At 37.2% G+C, this 18,550-nt stretch overlaps 1 protein-coding gene across 1 annotated transcript in view; it reads left to right on the plus strand.

The window, feature by feature from the left end:
* The window catches only part of BABAM2 (BRISC and BRCA1 A complex member 2), a gene marked incomplete at its 3' end in the record, with an annotated part of 158,877 nt that overhangs the window by 61,696 nt on the left and 78,631 nt on the right, over positions 1 to 18,550 (plus strand). The window lies entirely within an intron of this gene.

Below are 18,550 nucleotides of genomic sequence, written 5' to 3' on the forward strand. Positions count from 1 at the left end.
GTTCTTTTTCTATTAAAAGAATTTTGTGCTGTCAGTAATAAGCTGTCTGATACTGGAAATGCTTCTGCATTCCTGTTCACAAAGCAGTTGTTAGTAGTTAAAGGAATTAATAGGCTTCCTTTCTGCTGCATTGATGGAGGACTTTGCAGTCAGGATCTAAAAGGTCAGAAATACTGACTTAAGGACTGGAACATCACTGATAAGATGTATCAGTCTCCATGTGTTAAAACTGAGAAAGTGGTTTATGAAGTTTGGCTACAGTCATGTAGTGATAGATCAGAAATAGGTTCTGGTAGCTGTGATTTTTAAGGCATGAACTATCAAATACAGTAACTACTTTATGTGCTAATTTAGTTGTGGCTGTCAACCTAAATTTAGTCTGATATTTATTTAGAGGTGGGCACAAGCTGTTCTGTGTGCTAATCTTTGTCCATTTGAGTATTTGTTTATCATGGTTGAACTTTACACAATTTAAAAAGCTGTCATTCAGTAGAACTTTTAAAATCTTCAAGTAATATCCTTTGATACAGCAGTGCTGGAGAGAGAGAGGAAATGAGCAATTTTATTAATTTCAACCAAACTGAAAAGGCTGGAAATAATTGCTTTAAACACTACGTTTTGCTTTAGTCATAGGATATCTTTTAAATGCTTTTTCAATCCTTTTTAATTATAGTTGGAATTGCTATCAGCAGCTTAAAATGTGTGTATGTATGAATTTAGGATTACAAGTGTTTTGCATGATAAGTACTTTGCAAATGCTTTTGTGTTGCTTTATTTAAAAAACTATAATATCAGTTCAATATGTTAAAATTAAGCAGAAGAAAGTGGAAATTATATTATAATCTATCCATGTGAGCACTGGCAAGCATCAAGTTCACTTAACATTAAAATTAAGTAGACTTTCAGTGGTGAGACTTCATTGTCCTGCTTGCTTTGATTTCATTGGCAAATAAATATTCAGGCCTTTAGATGTAAACAGCAACTCAAACTGTTGTGGTGTCAGGCTGATCAAACCAAACCTGAATTTAGGAATGGCCTCAGTTCTTTATATCTTCCCCTAACTACCCTATGCATGATTCAGCACTCTGTGAAAGAAAGTTATTTATTAAGTTTTATTATACCAACTATCAATTCACAAGCATTGGTATTCCCAGTACTGCACTGCCTGTTACTAGTGCCTGGATTGCTGATATCAATAGTATCTGCTCTGGTAAGATTGCAAAACCAGTCACGATTACTTCTGCAATAACCAAGTTTTCTCAACACAGAGCTCAATCCTTGCTCTTCTAAAGACAGTGGCTTTTATCATCTTCCTTACCTGCTACAAATTGTGCTGGAACCTGCTAAGCCCCCACTGCATCAATGGGAGCAAGACCTTCCTTCTATGTGGTTCATTTACTTCTTGAGTAGAAAGCATAATAAATAAGGCATCTTTGCTTTCTAAAGTAGTATTGGAGGGTATCTTAGCATCCTAGAATGGTTTGGTTTAGAAGAGACTTTAAAGATCATTGAATTCAGGGATGCCTTCCACTAGACCAGGTTGCTCAAAGCCCTGTCCAACCTGGCCCCTGTCCAACCTGGTCCCAGCTGCCAGGCATGGGACATTCACAGCTTTCTTGGGCAACCTGTTGCAGTGCCTCACCACTCTCACAGTAAAGAATTTCTGATTTGCATCCAGCCTAACCCCGCTGTTTAAGTTGAGCATACCTACAGCATTCTTTGCAACATCCCTGGAATTTCTGTGTGCCTGGAGAAGCTCTACGATGTCCAAGACCTGTTTTATCTTTGGATTGTAGATTCAGAACTAAATGAAGTGCTGTCTTTGAGACAGAACAACACTTTAAGTCCCAAAGCAGATCAGTCTTATTCATGCCTATCTTATCATTGGTACCAGTGCTGAAGTTTGTTATCTTTCTTTTTGAGTGGCTTTTTTGTTTGTTTTTGATTGTTGGGTTTTTTTCCTTAATTAATGAGGGTAATATAGTTTTCTCAGTATCACAGCTGGGTACCCTGAGACCATGCATCATTATGTTTCCAGGTGCTGAAATATGGAAGATACTGAAGTTTCCTTGTTAAAAAAACCCAACAACAACACCCCCCCCCCCCAAAAAAAAAAAACAAAACCCAAAACCAACCCAACCCCACCCCCCAAAACAAACAAACAAACAAACAAAAAAACCCAAAAAACAACCAAACAAAAAAAAAAAGTTAGGTCTTGTTAAAATATTATGGCACGCAAAAGGTTTCACCAATTCAAAATATATGAAGTGGCACCATTTCTAACATAAATGAAATTGAAGATCAGTATTTACTTTATTGGCGATATCCTCTAACATGGAATTTTGTGAAAGCTGGCAAATATCTACTTAACTTCTTTGTTAGAATAATAATGGTGTCTTAGTTCTGGTGAGATTTGTAATATCCTAAATTTGTATAATTAAATCCAACTTTAAGTGGGAATTAGCGCAAAGGTATATATTCACAAACTGCCTAAGGCTTATAAAAACAAATGAGTCCAGTCTAGTGAACAGACACCAGGTAACTACAACATTGCTTATGGTTGCTCTGGTTTACTGCAGCTGCGTTTGTGCCAGCACCTGTTTAAAGCTCAAGCTTTTGATTCCATTACCTAAGTTTCCTGGAGAATTGCAGCCAAGAAAAAGGATCTCCTATTAGACTTTGCAATAGTTTTGCAATAGTTTTACTAACATAGTTTTACTATGAACAGTGTTTAGGTCACTGGGAATGTACATATTCTTTTAAGAATAAACCTTTTTAGTTGAAAGATCTGATCATGAGCATCACAGATTGACAGAAAAATATTTGTAAGAGCCAGTGCATTATGTCACTTATCTAGTAGGTTGTGGTCCTATTCATTGTCCTGGATAATGAATTTTACCTATTATGTCTTTAATGAAAATACGATCGAACAAGAATGACACCACTTCATATTTCATAGGAAATTAATGGAAAATTCGAGGACTATAACTAGAAATTGTCTTCTGTAGCATGAAGACTCAACACAGTATTTCCTCTTTCAAAATGTAATCTTAATACGGTATCTGTGACCTTCAAAGGAAACACGTGTTTGTGTTCTTGCCAATTAGTCCACCAGTGTTTTTTGTATAGTCAAGTTAGCAGCTCACATAGGGGGGCATTTAGACAAAGGTCTCTTCCCGTAAGTGGAATGAAATGGAAGCATTTTTCAGAATTGAATAATGCATTATGTAATTCATGTTAACAGACAGTGCACTGAAATATTTTATTTGAACTGAAACAAAGAGGAGACAGTTGTTTATGAAGGGTGATTTAAAGTGTGGCACCTTTGCTACAGCGTGGTAGTTTAAGTGTGTATGTTTTCAGTGTGTGGGTGTTCACCAGCCTAAGTATGAAGTCAATTTTTCGGTAACATTGTCTTAATTTTCTTCAGTAAGCACTAAGAGAAGACCTCACCTGCTTTGTTCAAGGAGTACATTATAGCCCAATTAAAGTTCGAAATGTCTGTGCCACTCTTTCTCATTTCTTCTCTCACTAACAGCTGTCCAGTTTTTCTGTTTCCAAAAATAATTTCAAACAAGGAAAAATAATCTTAAGTTCTGATCACTCCCTCTCAGGAGGATTGCCATTTTTATAGACTTTGAACCTCTTTACATTTCAAACTTACCTCCTGTTTTGCTTTTAATCTTCCTATAAATCAAGACGTTTTGTCTGAAACTAGTTTTTCAGATTGCAAATGGATGTCTCTTTCTGAGGGGCTGTACAGTTATTTCACTGTCAGTCTTTAGCCTCCACTTTCTATGCTTACTGAACCTTAAGTACAGCTTATGGCCTTGCTGCGAGTACATGCCATGCTCATCTTGGACATATATCTGCTTGTACAACACAGACTTTCATTTTTCTTTCTCAAGAGTGGCTTTTCAATTGGAAATGTCAGCCTCTAGAAGGAATGGGGTACTGCTACCATCCTCTGAAGACAATTCCGTGAATGAATGTTTCGTACATTTTTATGTCAAGGGTTTGCCTACCGTGTTTGAGAATTTCAGAAAGAACACAATGTTAATCTAACTGTAATTTTAGCTTGGTTTCCTAAGGAAACGAGACATCAGTGATTATGTTGTCTTGAGTGTGCCTGTTCTCCCCTTTTCTCAGATAACTGTACCTCGCATAGCAGTATGTTCCAGAGTGAAACTGGCTCTGGAAATAAATGCCCTTCAGTTAGTTCCTTCTCTTGTTCTAAGATAATTTGTTGTGAGAGCTATAGAAAATGAGTTAATTACAATACAAAGCAAGCAAATATTAGGAAAAAAAATGGGATGTTTATTTTTGTCTCTGGACTTTCCTGGTATCTTTATGCATCTGCCTTCCAGATAGTAAAGACTTATAAAAGGGACTGCTCCTCTTTTAACAATAGAGCATCAAACACGTGGTTGCCACAAAACCAGTTATTACAGTGCAACTAATAATTATAGTAATCTTGTGAAGATTAAAGTTTTAATGTAAAGCATCTTGGAAACCAATTTCAAAGATACGAAAATACCTGCAGAGAATATTTCTTAATGTGGGAACACTCTATCCTCGATTAATGCAGTGGGGTTTAAACTGCTCTCAGAATGAATGAAATAGAAGTTTTGGGGGAAGAAAATACAAACAAAGCTGTAGGTGTTGACTAGACCTAGTGGAAAAGGATATCTGTTCTGTATTTATTAAAAACAAGCAGACAACCTCTTACCATAAGCACATCTATGTGGACACAGGGTAGATTTAAGACGAACTAGTGTCAAGTAAGTGCAGTTGTTCTGAGTAAAAACCAAGACAGATGTGTTCAAGTAACCAGCTTGTATTTCAGGCTGAAGGGACTCAAGCAATCGAAGCTTCTGTTCCCAGAAATATTATCTATACCATGAAATAAAAAAAATATATTAAAAAAACCAACTTACTAACCAACCAAATAACCTTTATAAAGCCCTTCAGTTTAGGATAGTGAGGAATTGAAAGTGGAGGAAGACAAAAGGAAATGGCATTATTTCTTTACTGAGCATTTGGAAAATATTGAAAGTTTCTTTTTTATCTAAGTATATATATTGCCATTGATGAAAGTGGGGGTGTTAAAGCCCAGCTGGAAATCAGTTTCAGGAGTACATGTATTGGAAAACTGGAAGACTCTGGAAGTTTTCATACTGATTGATTTAGAGTATAGAGGTTACAAAGCACTTACTCACAGGGAGCCAGGACAGTGGTTATTGCCAAAGAATATTTAACAATTTCTGTTTAATATTACTCAAAGGGACTTGGGTACCTGTGAAGCGTAACAAAAGCTTGATCTAAACAGAGCTTTCTGGGCATTGCTGTGGTGCCAGTAAGTAAGAGGGAATAGTAGCACCCGTTGCAGACCAAGTGGTTAACGATGCGATATGGAGAGGGAAAGTCTTGAGTTTCATAGTTAATGGGAAGTCTGTGTTCATGACATGAGTAACTGGGCTGAAAGGTCAGAACTTGCAAGACTCTAGTATGGATCCCAAATGAAGCAGCAAAAAAAGGAGAGGATAGAAAGATCTTCACTTCTGTTTCATTTAAGCTGTTTACTATAGTGTCTGTCTGGTAACTAGAGCATAACTTCTGTTGAAAGAACCTGTATAAACTCATGTGTGTGTGCACCTGCATATGCCATGGGTATATCTGAGGAGCTTGTCATCATGATGATAACATTGTGGAAAGGAATGTGAAGATTAATATACTGGCATATCATTTCTTTAAATAGCTTTTAACATACTCAGCTGTAGGGCACTTTACCATGGGTTGCAGTTAGTGCTATTTTTTGTTTGACACTAATTTAACCAAAATACTATAAATTTTATTGTAGCAAATAGCTAAACCTTTGAAAGTACCACCCAGTAGAACTGAAACTGAGGGTCCGTTCCCAGTGTGTGTAACTCTATGGAGCTCTAGTTAGATTGTAGAATGAAACCAGTCTGATTGGAGTTTGTGTTTCCAGTTAGACTGATCCTTTTCCTGGATTTACTGTTTTCAGTGATGCTAGGATTGCAGTAACATTTATTGGATTTAAAGCCTAGGTAAGTACTGAGTGTAAGCACAAATTTAATTTTTTTAAATAAATCATTAAATTGACAATTTGTTCTTGCTTTTACAAATATCAAAAAAAATGCAGATTTATTTGAAGTCAGGTCAGTTATGATTTTCACTTAAGCACGAGTTGTTACATTGCTAATGAACTGCACATAACAGACATATGGCTGTCACTTTGCTAGCAGACTTTTTAGTTTAATCCTATGGCTATATAATCTGTGTAACTGTGAAGTTAATACAAAGAAAGGTCTGGTCTCTGCATAGCTGTAAAGTAAAAGTAAGATGGTGCTGGATTTCACTGTCAATGCCTAACAGTTCCTTTAATTGTGATGACAAAATATTCATGTGCTCCATGGATAGCTCCTAAATTTTTCTGTTGAAATACACAGCCTATGTCTGTTACTAATTTCACAGTTTTAATTTCACAGTTTTAATTGGTAAGTTTTCATTTTCTGTTACACAAGAACTTAAGTTACAACTGTTTCTAGGATTCTCCATGTGGTGATGTTTCATTGTATGCTATTTCAATTATGACACTACAAAGAGTCAGAGTCTCCTGTTAGGTTTTAAAGAGAACATATTGCCGCTAGTTAGTGGGTTTGCTTAATGTATTCGGTCTTAATTAGAGTGGACTTTCAGACAGCTTTATCTCATGGCTAAAACTTGAGCAATGTTATGGTTAAAGCAGTGATTCTCGACCGTTTTATTTGAACCTAGATCTGATATCTATCTTAAAATGTTTTCATCAACCCTTCTCATTTCTCTAGTATTTTTTCTCTACTTCCAAAGAAGTGGAAAAGTAGAAAATTATGTATTGAGGGGGGCAGAACATGCATGTAGAGGGTTTTCTTCTGTGTCTGCCATGGATGTGCAGTGTACAAAGCGAAAACAGGGGACCAAAGTTTCAATTGTTCTTAATATTCAGAAAACAGCAAGATAGGACAGGCTTCTAAAATTACGTTTGGACCCTAAAGTAGATGATGAGACACATTTTATTTCCAGAAAAACACCATAAAATAAAAAAGAGGAATTTTGCACGAGATATCAAGACGGTAGAAGCAATTTTACATAGGCTTGCAAAAAGCAAGTTGCTGATGGAGGAAAGATTAATTAGAAAAACTGACCTGAATTTAGCAGTTTTAGAGAATTCCCAGAATGCATCCGACTTGAATCTTTCCTCTCCCTTGATCCTTAAAATGCTATTGGCTACGATTTTGTCACTGATAAACACAACTGTTTTCTGAGTGGCTTCTTAGTAGAAAAGGCTCAATGGTGTCAGACTTGCAGCTTGCTAATGTACATGGGACTTTAAATATTGCTCTTTAACACCACTAATTTTAATATGGGGTTTTTTTAGGATGGCATCTGAAGTATTGACTTCTCAGGATTTTTTTAGCTGGCAGTTACGTTGGTTTTCTTATGCTATTTTATTTTTAAAGCAATTTCTGAATCTGCACTTTTATTAAGCTCTTTTAAAAATTCTTTATATTTTGTCCCCAAAGAACTGTCACAGTGGGTCCCACTATAGGTGTGCATATATGACACAAACGAAGGACTACATTCTTTTGAAACTGATGCCTGAAGGGGAACTGAGGTTCATGAAGAAGTGGCAAGTAAAGGAGTTACCATTGTCTGTCAGTGCACTCTAACTGTTCATAACAGCAGGAAGGAATGCAGTTGAACCCCATCAGTTATGAAGTTTGAACAGCAAAATTGCATTATTTTCTGATGGATGCAGTAGTGAAACAGGTAGGGGAAAAGATCTGGTGATCTTTTCTGAGTCACCAGGGAAATCTCGGTGCTAGAATCAGTCTTTGATCCGGAAATATGTGATGTATTATTCTAGCAACTACCACTTTAATTTATTTGGACCACATCAGAGCTGGACACCCTGTGTTTCAGGCACTGTCTTGGGTGAGGTAAATAACAACAGATGAGTCAACCTTAACCTGAGCAGTATGCTGAGGTACAGGAGTTACTGTCTCACTCTATAGGCTCCAGAGACCTTGACACAGAATGTGACTTTCTTATATATAGAACAAAGACTATCCCTGTGAATTGTTCCTCACATTGTGCATCTGGTTTATATGCTCATTACAGAAGTGAACTCTGAAAGACCAATGTCTCAATCATTTTTGAGTAATGCCGCTTTTATCTGTCATTCCTTCTGCTTTTACCACCTGTAGCAGGATCCACGTTCACAAAAATGCAAGAAAAAGTTGTGTTTTCCTTCTTTGTGACATCTATGCACATATACACTTGTGTGCACGACTGCACCAAGTATGTTGTTTGTTGGAATGATGAGTGTTTGTAAATAGAACTGAATGAGACAAGATGCTCTGACTTGCATGTTCTTTGTACAAAGCTGAAAATGCCCCACAGATAAACACTCTTTTAAGATCCTGTAGACATAAATGTGATAATGGGACAAAGGGGTAATAGAATTCTCTGGAAAATAAATGTAAATATTATACGCTTGAAATGGAAATGCATAATAACAGTTTATAAATCAAAAGTGCTGTAGACTTCAATAAGAAACATTCCTCCTATTTTCAGGAAACAGCAGTTGACATAGCTATTCACAGCAATTAATAGTTTTAATATTGGTACCTTTTTTAAGACAAAATATTTCATATTTTTAAATCAGGTCAGCAGTGCTAAGCTGCAATGTTGAGAGACCACTGAGCAAGTGTAACTTTGCTTGTTTTCACCTTACACGTTGATTATTCACTTTTTCATCTGTGAAATCTTGTTGGTACTTCCTGGTTCACTGAAGATACATCTCAGGATATGGCTTTACTCTGGCGTTCATGTTGTGACCCATGTAATCTATAGTATTTCTGATTCTGCAGAGATATTCACTGAACCAAGAACATATAAGAGTATGTGGAGAGCAGAGGGAAAAGCTTTTATAAAAGTTGGATTGATTTAAGAAATAAATGTTGATGCTGACTTCCAACTTCAACATGGTTGAATACTTATCACTGGTGTCTCTCTTTAACTGTATTTTAACTTTTATTTTTCTTCTTGTGAGATTTATTAATTGTATCAATGAGCCATTTCATTAACTTAAAAAAACCCTCTTATTAGTGTCATGCTGTTGTTCTAAGACTTAGCTTTGTACTTAGTGTCCTTACTTGCCCAAATGTATTGCAGTATTCCCAAAGAATTACTTCATCAGAATCTTCTTCAGCCGTGTATACTAATCTGTTTGGTTTGTCACCTTACATATATAAAATATAAATACCTATGTATGAGAAAGCTGTATTTGTTAATTAGAAAGTTGGCTTTGCAGGAAAATGATTTTATTTTGAACTGTATTAATGATCTCTTTGCACTTTAGTTAAGTACGTGGGCATTTATTAGATCTTGGTTTTCAGTAGAACTAGGATGACTGCTCTTTGGCCTCTGCAATGACATTACTATTTTTAAAGAGATGGGAAATCAGTAAAATGGGGGAGAAGAATGTTGAGTATTACTTTCTGATTAAATTATAACCCAGTCATCTGAAGAGATGGTTGGAGAGATTCGAGTCTCAGTGGAATCCTAGTGAAGGATTTGAGTTCTAAGTGGCATGTGTCTTTATCTGGAAAAGCAAGTTAAAAACAGGGCTTACATTAAGAAATGGATCATACTGCATGTTGAGGAAGCAGCTTGATAGCTTTGGGAGATTCTTGGAGAAAGAAACTACATGAAGGTGACCTGCCGTAAGTCATCTAAATAGAAAGTATTTTGTGTTTTCTTTTTATTTCTATTTACTTGTTTCTGAGAGCATTGAAAGTGGGCTTTTACATTTGGCAAAATTATAAATGCACTTTACATTGTTTCTAGTAACTGAGACTGTATATATACATACACACACAAAAAAGTTGTCTCATGGTCTTTGAACATCAGCATCCTTGAACACTGGGTTTTGAGCTACATTTTTATTTCCTAGTACAGTTGTCAGTATTCAAAGTGTAAAAAGTAGATAGCAATGCAGAATTAAGTGGGAAGTAAGTGTCTTTGTGACTGTTGTCAGCAAGGAAATACCATGGCATGTGGCAAAGTAATACAGAGAGTTTCTGAGCCCTTACAGAAGTCCTAGAATTAATTATATTACTACATTATAAATCTTAATTGTTCTCAAATGGAAATTTTAAGTAGTGAACATCTGAAACAGTGGTGAAGAGGAGTCCTCCGTTCACTAAAAATGCATACAACAGTGTAAAAGCATATGGCTGAATGTAGTGCTTACCCTGAATCAGCGTGTCTGTCACTTTGTTGGTAGCAGAAATAAGGTTTTGATTTTCAATAATTGTTTTTGTGCTGGTTGGTTTAAAAAGGAAAAGTTGTTTATCAAGGCATGGCAACATTGGCTTGGTCTGACTGGATGCAGCTGCTGCTCACTGGTTAAGAATGGGCAGGGTGCCCTCTATAAAAAACTAAGCTTTGGACTCTCTGAACACTCTGTTCATCCCATTATCAGCTGGTGATGGCAGAGGCAGCTGTTTCTGTCAACCTCAAGGTGCTTTGCCTAAAGTTTTAGGAAAGATGTGGTGGTGTTGGAATCCTTTCCTGCCTACAAAACTTCATTGGAATAAGGGGGTGTGTTCAGGTTAACCTACTTTTTTGATGGCAGAACTGTAGTGTTTTATTATAACTTATCTGGTCTGCTTAGAAATTAGGAGTAAAACAAAAATTAAGCACTCCTGTGTAGTGTTGAATAAATCGAGGTCCTAGGAAACAAAAGCACTCTTTCCTGAATGCATGGGAAAAGGTCTGAGATAACCTCCCAGAAGTGTAGATTCCTAATATTTCTCCCTATTTTGTGTTATATTTATTCTAATTCATTTGCAGATTCATTCCAAACTATGTAAACGTAGTTTATTAATCTGATTTTAATCTGAGCGTGATAGCTGATATTGGTGTAGGTAGAGTGAATACTTAAGTTTCATTGCACAAATTGAAGTTTAAGATCACAAGCATCTTACATATCAGTCTCTTCTAAAAATATAAAGTATACCCTACTGTAGTGTCATTAAAACATACGCCATAAATGCAGTTGTTTGGTGAGGACTTGGATTCAGTCAACAGAATGGTATGATCCTCGCTTGCAAACGTATCATGTATTTCTTGTATATAGAAATGATTATGTAGAAACATTTTAGCTCACTTGAAATCAGTTCAGAAATACTAATTTTAGACCGCACCCCATATAAAGTTTAAACTGTGCCACACATGGATTATTTCCAATTTGAGTCCCAAAATTACCAAAACATGATTTTGACCCTTGAAGAAATCTGCCTTATTTTCTGAGATTGTGTTTTTCAGGCCTAAGGATACAGTTGTGGTGAACGTATGGCCACAACTTTATCTGGTGCCAAAATGGATTACTTTTTATCCATTTAAATTACATTAATCTTGAAAGTTTGTCTCTAGAATGTATTTTTGCAGACAAGAAAGTTGTTCTTTCTTTTTAACCATTTGTTTTTCTTACAGTTTTCCTAACAGCATTCTTTACCTGATGGAGATGGTCAATCATATTGTGAAAGTAGTGGTAAATTACCATGACAAAAGAAAATGGTGCAGGCAAAACAGGTTTGTCTTAGGGAGTCACAATATATTTATGTGTAAAAGTCTGAAAACAAAACAGAACAAAAAATGGCAATGAAAAATAATCCTGGGATGTTACTCACACTTAAAGAAAATACTGCTTGCTGTCATATTCGCTTATCAATGCCCAGTGATATACGTGGAGGTCTTGCTGTTACTTTTTGATGCTTAGTAGATACTAATTTAATAGATAGATTAGTAGATTACTTAGAAGTTAGTAGATGCTAATTTAGTTCTGTTTTAACGAAGAAAACTCAGTACATTGTCCTAGAAGCTCACTCTTCAGATTCTGCAAAGTTGTTCCCAGACTACAATTATCATGGAACTTTTACACTGGGTTCAAATGTGCTCTCTGCCCTGACTGAACAAGGCAAGCGTTTTGCTGCGTTACCTTGGGAGATTGGCTACATTTGGAATGCTTTGATGCCATGGGCAGTGCATGCAAGGTAACAGTCTTTGTTTTCATTAAAGATCCTATTTAAAGAATCAGCACTCCTTGATCAGACCTGGTGGGTTTCCTGGAAGACAGGGGAAAGAATTTCCTGGAATAATTGCATATTCTCCCTGGAGTGAAGCAGATTTCTGTGTCTCATTTGCCACATTCCTTTGTCTGCTTTCCCCTAGTGTGTTTTGTTATATTCTTAAAAACCATTAGATATAGAAAAAGGTTGGGAGAACAAGTAACTGCTTGTATCAAAGCTGGCTGGTGACACTGCTATGCAGTAAGCGTATAAGTTGCTTGTGCTTTATTTGATAGTTGTTTTTCCTGTGGTTGCACACTGTCATTTGGAGGGAAAAGGCCAAACTTTGCTAACTGCTGTGATGCAAGTAGCCCATTAGTACCAATAAAGTGAAAAAGTGTTTTCTTCTCTGGTGCTGTTCACATTTCAGTTTCAACAAATTCTGTTGCTTGCTTCTCTGATCAGTTGTTAGTATGGTTTTGTTACAGGTTTGTATCACACACAATTACATGGGGTTAAGTTTGACTCTAAGATTAAGTTGCCTTTCTGAATGCATGTTGTTCTCATGCATTTCTCCTCTGGACACCTTTTTCCTCCAGAAGGGATCATGCGGTATAAATGTCACACTCTACTTCAGTGGAGCTGGCTGAATTGGTAGGGCTGAGTGGTACCATAGTCAAGTAAGTGTCTGTTAAGACTTCCACTTATCATAAACTGGTTGCTAAGATCGACGCCTTCACAGTCCACTGTGGTCTCATCTGTATTCTGCCTTTCTATTCCACTTTCTCCCAACATCCATCTTGTAAGCTGTAAATTGTCTGAGTTGAAATGTAAATGATTTGGATTGGAAGGGACCTTAAAGCTCACCCAGTTCCAACCCCCTGCCATGGGTAGGGACACCCTCCACTAGACCAGGTTTCTCAAAGTCCCATCCACAACCTAGCCTTGTAACACATCCAGTAGGTTGAACAGTTTGTGTCCTCTTCCTTACCTCACTTTTATCCCCAAACCAGTTGCTGCTTGCATTTACTGTACTAACTTAACAACCCTACCAGAAACCCTGCTCCCTTGTCTCATTTCCTGCCATCCCCCAGCCCTGAAGCTGCTTGTCCTTCCCAAAGTATGACAATGCTCTTCCTGCACATCCTTTCCTATCTTTTCTACCAAATTCTAAAGTTATTTTCTTCTCAGTTCTTACTTTACAGTTAATCGTGCTAAACTAGGTACCGTGCATTGACTGATTGCACACTTAAGTGTGTGTCCCTCCCAGCCTTAAGTCTCTTACTTCTCAAGTCTTCCACTTCCATGCAAAACCAGGTCCTTCCACTACCTGGGATATGCCTGCAGTCACTTCCCACTTTATGCATTGCTATTTGCAGCAGGGAATTGCGCTTGCATGCCAAATACAGAAATACCTCCTCTAATCAAAAGTTGCAATGGGTTCTTTGTTGATAGCTAAGAAAAGGTAATAACTGATTTTCCAGCCTCTGCATCTTTAAGGAAAAGGAACTGCAATGTACAACTTGGTTGGACTCCAGGCACAAGAGGAAATGGGTTATAGCAGTTGTGACTGTGTGGAGCAGATGTTTTGGTTGGACTGGCTATCAACCATCTGACTCATAATAAATTGTCAGTTCCAGTAAATTCCCAGTTTTCAATTACAGTAGGTAGGATACAAGAAAACAATGCCGTTTGGATGTTGTATTTAAAGTGGTTTTGATGACAATTTTCATAAACTACTCATACCAACTCTGTAAAAAGATTAAGTATCTTTCAAAGGGAGCAGCTGTAAACATTGAAGCATGCATTTGGATGTTATTTTGATTGACAGGAATAAAGATTAACAAATGGTTGTTTTAGAGAGTGTTGATATAATTATATATATATATAGATATAGATATAGATATAGATATAATTAGAAGCAAGATTTGGAGGTTTACTTTGGGGTCTTGAGATACCTGAAGTCTTTTCCTAAAGTTTTTTGAGGGGAAAAAAATAAATGTGAAATCACTTCAAACTTGTGTTTTTGCCTGTTCTGTGCTGCTGTATTTTCACATGGCCTCTTGTTCTTGAGCGTCAAACGTTCACACTTAATGAAGCTTTCATCTACGTTGGCTAAGGAGACTAAGGGTGAATAAGAGTAAAATGCCATGAATTTTCTCTCTTTTTTTTGTGAACACAAAGTTTTTGTCAGAAGGTCTCTGCAATAGAAAAAAGAACCTATGGTTTGAAAATCTTTAGGTTTGTTACTATTCTGTTCCTTTCTCATCATATTGCTTTGCTATGTGTATCTTGCTTTTACACAGCACTTTGGAGGTTTAGTCAAGGATCAGTCCACACTGTGCAAAGTATCCTGTAAATATAGGAAACTCCTTGCAGTTCTTGAGAAGGAAAACTATTGATTTTTAGTGTAAAATGGTGCATCCAGGGTTGGTTTTGGTTTTGTTTGTTTGTTTGTTTTTTTTTTTTTTCCTGTTTGATTTGATTGTGCATTTTCTAAAATGAGGAAAAAATTATTTTTAAAAAAAGCACATGGTAGAGAAATACCAGAAAGGCACCATGAAAATCTGTGTTGGATCTTTTACACTGCAGTGTGCTAGAGAGGTTTTTCACTATCAAGCATGAGACTGTTGTGGAAGAACTAATAGGTGTGCATTATCACATGCTCAACTACTGTTTTCAAGCATTTATGCAAACATTCAGTTTTTAAACCTCAAAATTCCTGTGGCCCAGATTGTGTTCTCTGTTCAGTGGAAGTACATTTTAATAATACCTTCTGTAGAGCCTTGTGTGGAAGAAGTTCTGTGACTATAAAAGAGTACTTTAGTGTGGCAGCTCTAACCTTGGATGGTAACGTTTATAGAAAATTACCATTCTTAATGTTTACAAAATCAGTCTTTCTTATTAAGAAAAAGTTTGCATTTAACTCCTCTAACACTGTGCTGTGAGTTAACTACAAATTATGAGAAGGAACATGGCTACTTAAATATTTTAAAATGTGTCTTTAGTTCAGCAGTCAGTCTCTGTTTTTCCTAAAAGGAAATAATATTGCCAAAGAAATTGGATGTCACTCTCTCTTTTGAAGCCAGCGGAAAAATAAAAATAGAGGTGTTTTTTTGCTTTTCTGCTCTATTTAAATCTGGCCTCTTCTTTGAGAGAAACACACATGCAGAAATGGGAAAGGGGAATGCAGTGTCTGGGCAGAGTTTGATAAGCATTAAACAACCTTTGCCTTTGGAAACTTTGGTTTTATGGTGGAAGGATCTCAACATGTGTTCTGGGGAAATGTCATTGCCTGGTGATGTAAGGATTTATCTCTGCATCTAGTCACTAACAGGTTCTGTAGAGATGACCAGGAGGGAGATCACTGAAAGAGTTAAGTTATGACTGGCACAGACAACACAAAAAAGGTCTATCAGTTGAAAAGCTTTCCACAGTTTATCTGTAAGACATGTGGCTTTGGTTTAGTTTTATAAACAGCAATTGTAACAAACATACTAGGGTTGAATGCATTTCTACCAAGCAGATTCTCACATAAATGAAAGTAACAAGGTCTGAAAGAAATAAATAGTATGGTGTCAGATAGAAGGGACTTTGTCATAAATCCGTGTAAATCTGCAGCCACCTGAGCAATAAGGTTGAGCAGCTTCATGGTGTTACTGCATGGCATCTTTTAAAACCTACAGGAATGAAGGGTTTTGGGGTCTTTCATAAGTTACAGTTTTCATTTCTCGGAGTGGAAAATATGCATCCATTTGAATAGCGGTAATTATAGAAGAATGACAGTTTCCTTACTCAAATTCACATTGGGCAGTAGCTGCATGAACACAATGCAGTGCTGTGCTGGCAACAGTAGTTGCAGTAGTGTTTGTTGGGTGTTATTTTTGCCAAAAAAACCAAAAAATCCCATCTCAGTTTATTGCTCTTACTACACACATCAGCTTATTGCAGCTTAACATGCAAAGATACCGTGATGGTTTATGTTGTTGTATGGTGGCTTTTTTCCCTGACATAAGTCTTCATACTGAAAAAGCCACTAGTGGGTGTAGAAAATACTATGTGATAATACTGTATGGGTTAATGGCTGCTGTGGTAGTGTTCACCTAACCTTTTTTGTGGTTGATTTTTATTTTCTTTTCCTTGTTTGGATTTTCTTTCATCAGTAAGCACCTGGGTGGTATTCTAGAAGCTGGGCTTATGCATGGTGTCAATATGCGTATGCACGTCAACTTAAGCACCAGTACTACATGCGAGATTAAATATGTTTGGCTTTGTCCATGCAGGTTGTAAAATGCACATAGGTTCTGTTCTGTAAAAACAAACTATGTGAAAAGAATTACAAACAAAAATAAGGTCTCAGAAGAACTGTATACGTATACGAGTCAATGTATTATATCATAGAATGATTTGGGTTGGAAGGCACGTTAAAGATTATCTAGTTCTAACCCTTTGCCATGGGTAAGGACACCTTCCACTAGACCAGGTTGCTCAAAACCCCATTCAGCCTGTTGAACACTTTCAGGGATGCAGCTCCACTGGGCAACCTGTCCAGTGCCTCACCACCCTCATAGTAAAGAATTTTTTCCTGATGTCTAATCTAAATCTACCCTCTTACATTTTAAAACTATTCCCTCTTGTCCTATACCTACAAGCCTTTATGAAAAGTTCCTCTTCAAATTCTTGTAGGCCTGCTTTAGGCACTGGGAGCTGCTCTAAGGTCTCCCAGAGCCTTCTCTTCTCCAGGCTGAAGAACCCCAACTCTCTCAGCCTGTCTTCACAGGAGAGGTGCTCCAGCCCTCTGATTAGTGGCCAGTAAATTCCCAGTTTTCAGTTACAGCAGGAAATACCTGGATCAGAGGTATTTCCTGTACTGAAGATTCCAGAGCTGGATGCAGTACTCCAAGTGGGGTCTCAAAAGAGCAGAGCAGAGGGGAAGAATCACCTCCCTCAACCTGCTGGTCACACTGTTTTTGATGCAGTCCAGCATACGGTTGGCTTTCTGGGCTGCAAGTGCACACTGCCAGCTCATGTTGAGCTTCTCATCAGCAAAATAATTATATGTACTTGTCATCTCTTGAAGAATGCCCATTGAAATAAAATCTTTTTAATCATTAGCATTACTGCTTAATCTGTCTTAATAGTTCTTTTCATTTGATTGACAATTAGCAAATTAATGGGAAATAACAGTTAATGCCATATTCAGCTTCAGGAGTTAAAGCTTTTCTAATTTAATTTTTTGCCTTGATGACAGAAATGTATGAAATACAGGGGAAAAGGCTGTAGGGGACTGCAGTCTTGGGTGGTTTTTATTGTTGTTTGTCTTGTTGAAAAAGATTTTGTAATTTGTGCTGTGCTTTCTACTTTAGATCTAACATCACTTGGAAATGTAACACTGAAGGAAGTGTTGTGGATCGCAAGATCTTGTCCATAGCTGTTACAGGCAACCATGTCATATAATCACATTCATAAACTGATCATACCCCAACGGGAGAGCAGCTAGTTTTTGTCCTCACCACTTTGTGTGTGTTGTCCTGTAACTGCAGGTTAAATCAGTGTTCTGATTTCCAGCCATAGTGTGCTCGTGACCATTTTATAGACATTTCTTTCAGCTGTCTGCAGTGAGCTGCACAGCAAGGCAGAATTTAAGAAAACACTGTCAGCTCCATCTCATTTTTCATCTAAGACAATTAAGCTTTTTTAAGACCCATTCTTCCCTGCAGCTTATCACTAAGTTCCTTGGCATGTTGTGTTCTGCACGTAATAGCTGGTATGTGGCTAGTCTCTCTGGACGTTAACAGTTTCAGTCCTGCCAAAGCTCCAAATGGTACAAGATTGTCTTCCTGAAACTGCTCAGCAGTCACTTTTGTTTTCTCCCCAGATAGGGCAAGGTCTCCTAACAATGTTTAAGTGGTTTGCATGTTCCTTCCTCCCAGCTGCTTGTGGGACAGAGCATACCAGGGCACACTGCACCATGCTGATCCTGCTTTGAGAACATATCTGCCGGGTTATCTATTTCCTCTCATATTTTTCCAAAACGGATAAAAACAAATGCGTCTTGGCAAGTTGCTATGTACATATGCACAAACACATTAAAGGACTTCTTTGTGAGCAGCAAGTGCCACAGTATTACTTGCTGTCAGTAAAGGTAGCTGCACTGCTAACTCATTGCTTTCTAACTAGAGGTCAAGAGCTTAAACTGTGTGTAGCATAAATATACTTGTTCGTACTGTATGTGATTTATGAATTGGAGAGATGTCAGGTCCTAACCAGAAACAATTTGTTCTAGCTGATCCCTAAACTGTTACTGATTGTTCTGATACAAAGAAAGCCTCAACTGTGAATGCATTAAGATTGACTGTTATGGTATTTAGCATGAATTTTTGGGGTTTTTTCTTACAGTAGTTTTTATA

This window comes from Psittacula echo (genome assembly GCF_963264785.1).
Source record: "Psittacula echo genome assembly, chromosome: 4".
In the NCBI taxonomy this organism is placed as follows: Eukaryota; Metazoa; Chordata; class Aves; order Psittaciformes; family Psittacidae; genus Psittacula; species Psittacula echo.